This window comes from Tinamus guttatus, unplaced genomic scaffold, assembly GCF_059628265.1.
Source record: "Tinamus guttatus ecotype Peru unplaced genomic scaffold, ASM5962826v1 Tinamus_guttatus_pri_ptg000316l, whole genome shotgun sequence".
In the NCBI taxonomy this organism is placed as follows: Eukaryota; Metazoa; Chordata; class Aves; order Tinamiformes; family Tinamidae; genus Tinamus; species Tinamus guttatus.
The window spans coordinates 57,751-63,525 of record NW_028288850.1 but is presented as its reverse complement, the minus strand read 5'-3'; positions in this window follow the sequence as shown (position 1 = coordinate 63,525).

The window sequence follows — 5,775 nt, the reverse complement described above, 5'->3', positions numbered from 1 at the left end:
TGAGGCTGTTAGGAAGACAATCACATAGAATTAAAATCCCTTTATCATCGTTAAAACATCTGTTTCCTCTTTAAACCACAGGCATCTATAGTTCTTGTTCACTGAGCAATCCTGTTCTCAAGCTTCTTCCCACTGTATTATAGTGACTTGCTTATAAATTATACCAGTGGTTGTTGCATCATGTCGTGCTCCTTATGTTGGCATTTATGTGTTGATAAGTGTTTAAAGGATACTAGCTTAGGAAAAATACTTTCACATAAAATTTTTGCTCTTTGACTATATCATGAGTCTTTTAAAATATTAAAAATAAGTGTGTTTTGGAAGCCCATTTACCACAATTTGCATTCAGGTTGAAGGATTTGCTTTAGTATGTATGTATGTTTGACAGATTTGTCCCTTAGTATATAGTCAGCTTATCTATATATAACTAGTTTGCAGAAGAATGTGAGCCAGAATTTTCCCTGGGAAATGTGTTAGCTAAGTTCCTGAAGCCAAGTTCTTTTTATGGCATTTCCAAGTTGCATTTAAGAATAGCAGTATAAAATTGAGGAGCTGGTGCCTGGCAGCACCACCGCCCATGTCACCAAGTGTCATTTGTCAGAGCCACCTGTCTCCTCGCTGAGAACCAATGGCAGGGCCAGTGCGTGGCTACCAGCCTAGGGGAAGCAAGGGAGTTGTGATGCCCTGGCAACTCACTTTGTGTTATTGCTTAATTTTTAATAAGCAATTAGTAGACACACTCTCCTTTTAACGCATTCTTTTTTATAGTCTTTTATTCTGCCTTTCTATAGGATCATTTGAGTTTACGTAAAATCCTTCTATTGGCATTTTCAAACAATAACACCTATAGGAAGGAATAAATGTCATATTTAATATAGTATAGTCTTTCTATCCTGGCAGCTTTATTAGCAGAGCATTGGGAAGTTTACTGCAGCCCACTCCTAAACAGGAAGGTGCAGCCATTGTCTTCAAAGAATTTGGCCTACTACTTGTGGGTTTAATAACTTAGATTATTTCATAGAATCATAGAATGCTTAGGGTTGGAAGGGACCTCTAGAGATCATCTAGTCCAACCCCCCTGCATACGCAGGGACACCTAGAGCACGTTGCACAGGACTGCATCCAAGCGGGTTTTGAAGATCTCCAGAGAAGGAGACTCCACAACCTCTCTGGGCAGCCTGTTCCAGTGCTCTGTCACCCTCACTGTTAAGAATTTTTTCCTTAAGTTCCTTTGGAATTTTTGGTGTTTCAGTTTCCGGCCATTTCCTCTAGTCCTATCAGTGGTCACCACTGAAAAGAGACCATCACCGTCCTCTGCACTCCCTCCCTTGAGGTATTTATATACACTGATTAGATCCCCTCTCAGCCTTCTCTTCTCCAGGCTGAACAGGCCCAGCTCCCTCAGCCTCTCCTCATAGGGCAGATGGTCCAGGCCCCTGATCATCCTTGTAGCCCTGCGCTGGACTCTCTCCAGCAGCTCCACATCCCTCTTGTACTGTGGAGCCCAGAACTGGACAAAATACTCCAGATGCGGCCTCACCAGGGCTGAGTAGAGGGGCAGGATCACCTCCCTCGACCTGCTGGAGACGCTCTTCTTAATGCACCCCAGGATCCCATTGGCCTTCTTGGCCACGAGGGCACACTGCTGCCTCATGGTCAACTTGTCGTCCAAGTTGACCATGCTACATGAATTCATGCTACAGTAGGTCTGTAAGCAGTGTTTATGGCTCTCAGAGTTTTAAGTTGCCAGTCAGTTTTTTAAATCAGAACTGTCACAAATTCTGCATTGCCTATTAGGCGTGCCAGGTTTTTCAGTGTGAGCTGAAGCTGGCATAGAGACAAGTCTTCATTATGTACGTAACCGCACCTTGTGCTACTTCGAGATGTCTATTAGAGCATGATAATGAAAATAAAGGAAAAGATATCCTTCTTGGCATCCCATTATTATTATATGAACCTTAATTTACGATGGAATCTTCCCTCTCACTTCTTAGTCTCCTCAGGCGGTGTTCCAGTGTGAGGGGAGGAAAGGGGGATCAGCCAGTCAACTGACCCAAGAGTTATGAGGGATTCTTCCCTCCTCACTTTCATCCTTAGTTCACCTTTTATACTTTTCTTTACATTCAGGTGGAGATGGGTGACTGGAGTCATACTTAATATTGTTATTGATTGGTGAAAAAGTTTCTCGCTTTCATTTAAAGGTACAGTCAATCGAAAATCTAGAGCGCATGCTCAGTGAGGAGTGGTCGTACCTCAGAGGCGGGTAACTTTTGGGATGGAGATTTGTTTTCACATTATAATGAGCTTATAATGAGCAAAGTTCAAGCAAAGTTCATCCAAAAGGAGTGATTTGCCACCCTTGCTGGCTCAGCACCGGACATTTTATCGTATATCTCCCATTAGACATCCACTGTGCAGCTTATCAGCAGCCCAGCACAGGGAGTGCAACAGAGTTTGGCCGCAGTGTCTTCACTCCGCTCCATCCTCCATTACTCCCCTTTGCAGCTGCGAGGAGGGCAGATTGTGTTGCCCAGGGAACCGTGGAGGAGCTCAGTCCTTGCATACCAACCATCCTGGAAGTGGCAACTGTGTAGCACCCCAAGCAGGCCTCTGTAATGCCAAAACTTGCACCCATATATGTCATACTGTATGAAACTTTTTTTCATCTGGCATCCTATTACTTTAGCTTTGTGGTATCTTATCTTCTACTCTAAACTATAGGCTCCAAATAAAACAAAACAAAAAGCTATGATAATAGGCACCAAAGATGATGATAGGAAAGTCACTTTCTAAAGAGCCTGTGTAATAAATAGATATGGTGAAATAAAAATGATCATTTTTCCCATCCTGTACTTAGAGAACTGAGGTAAGAGGAAATTATACCTGGGAAAAATGGGAGATGAACTCACACATTCTTGAGTGCCAGGCTGTACCATACATACAAACATATTTCATGTAAAAAGTAAAAACTACTTAGGTCTTCATTCATTTATTCTTTTGTATCCATTCAACCCTTTCAGATTCTTACTAATTTTCTCTAATGTTGTTAGAGAGTGGAGTTTTCTTGAGTGTTCTCTAATGCAAAAATCTTGAAATGGAGCTTCCATGAAGGTTACAATTTTACGAACACCTTTTCTTTCTCTGTCATCGTTTGGTATTTTGTTGCCAAGTGGCCTCAATCTTCTGGGCAAAAGTAAAGCAGCTCCTTAGTGCAACTAAACAGATCTCTCTTAAGAATTTCTTAAGCCCTTTGAATAATTGCCATAGAAAGTGGTCTCTGCCTCCTAAAAGGATGGATGTTCCCTACCAGACTTGTACTATGAAAGTGCCTAATAATAATATAATCCTAAGACTGTTTTTCTTTGCCTACTTTCAATGCAAGAGTATTTGGACTATCCAGCTAACAAATAATGAAATTACCCCTTCCAAAATCATGAGAATTTTAAGGGGTAATTAGCTGGGGGCATTAGACCATCTTCATTTCTTAGCAAGTTATAACTGGATGAAAGGGCAGTTAGGGTGCTTGGTTGGTTTTCTATGTAATGAACATTTTGAAGCTTTGACTACTATGATGTTTAAATTATTGCATAATATGTTGGTGAGTTATGTCATATACAACAACTTCAGCAAGGGCAAAATCTCTGTATGCTTGTATAATCATCACGACCTAATCATATTTGCTCCTGTAGCATTGCTATTTGCAAGTAGATGTGGCTTGTGGCAAAGTGACTGCCACTGGGAACGCCATACTCACAGAAAGGTATGTATACTGAGCCACAGCTGAGCTATTATATGGCTATTTATAGCAACCCAGCAGGAATCAGAGATTAAGTTATGATAAGTTAGGGATTGTACCAGATAGAGGCTCACTTGTTCCACTTTATAAAGTAGAAGGATTTTAGAGAAGTTTTAGTGTGTTGCTTATCCCCCGGAAAGTGAATATGAATAAAAATTTTAAGAGTTTTGAATAACATAAATTTTTGAACCATCAACATGCAAAGTCTTAAAAGATACACTAAGATCAGATGCTCAGACCCTTATCTGAATAATCATTTAGTATCAACAATATATTTTTCTGAGAGGCAATATGTATCCACTTTCTGAAATAGAAAGCATGTCAATGTTTCAAGATACCTTTGTAATTTCAGGATATTCCTTTAGAACTGTATTTTAAAAAGATCTGATCAGACAGGTGATGTTGTCTGTAAAAGTTCATTAAGGAACAAGAAAAGGCATGATAACCCCATGCTTTTTGGTTTCAGGGTTTTTTTTTCACATTATATGTCAATACATTATGTAGCGTTGTTTTAAATAAAGATTTTTTGTACTTGAAAAATATGCAAAACCTAAGCATACTTGTGACCATGAGTTTCAGTTGATCACTTTCTAGAAACTCTCTCAATATTTTCATAAGTATTTTGCTGCATATAAGTAGGGGGCACAGAGGCAGAACATAGATCAGGAAAAAAATGTTTTGGAGCCCACATTTGAGTATGTAACTACTACATTTGAGTATGTAACTACTACTGTGTGAGTTTTTTTGCTAGTTTCTCAAGAAGATAAGACCTGTGAGATCATACTTGTCTGTCACTTTCCCTCACTTTCTAACTTCTGAACCTGTTGCCTGCTTGTAATCAAATTTCAGGAGGATAGGAGCTTTAAACGTAGGAAGTTATTGCAATAGTAAGTTCTTAGAAATCGGCACTGGTAAGAATGTGACTTGGGCCTGTGCCCTTCTATGAAGGAAGGGTTTCTGTGTTCTGATGGTTGAGCTCCTGGGTAGCAGCTCGCCAGGCAAAGCCCTGTAGCCCTACTGGGCACCTGTGACTCTTGTTGCTTCTTCACCCATGAGTCAAGCATTGCAGGTTGGGTCACCATGACAGGGATGCTGGCTAAGGCTTCATGCTCTTCGCTACTGGTTATTGAAAACTACTAACTACTGGTTATTGAAAACCAGGTTTCTTGTGAAAATGGGATCAATGAAGTCTGTGTACATGTAGAAACAATTAAGTGAAAGAATCTTCCATGCAGACATGCTGAGGATAGTGTGCATTTGTGAAAAGCCAGTATGTGTGCTAACCAATGGCTTCCATCTATAACATCTTATTCTGAGCATTTTCAAAAGCATTTCATTTCAATCTTACCTAACTAGTCTATAAGGTGCCTCTGAACTCAAGAGAGAATTCACATATAAAATCAAGACCGTTGGCTATTCCAGCTGTGCTGTTTTTTTTTTTTTTTTTTTTTTCTGTTACCAGTTCCATAGATAACTATAATGTTGGGGCCTTAGTAAGAATATATAGTAAAGTGGAGTTTGTGGGGAACTGGACCGACGCCTAGCAACCGAACACCTGGAGGAGAACCAATCAGCTGGGAGCCTGTAGCCAATGAGTGCTGCTCCTCAGCGCATGCCCACCTGCACCGGTATAAAGTCCTGCTACAGACAACAGCAGGGGGAGTTGACCTCACTTTGTGTGGAGGTGTTGTTTGCTCCGGCTTGTGGAGAGGGCCCTGGCACTTGGCGCAAGAGTGACCCTCGACATCTGGTGACCCCGACGTGATCGTGCGAGAACGCGAGGGATCTTACTGGAAGCGGATTGTGACCACGACCTGGTGAGTCAGAATGGGAATTGGCGCATCTAGAGTGAAAGTTGCTGCAACAGCAATGGAACATGATACTGTTGAACGCTTCGTAAGGCTTGCTCAAAAAACTAAGATCGAGGTCTCGAAAACCGAGCTAACTGATTTATTACTATTTTGTAAGAAGAGAAAAAT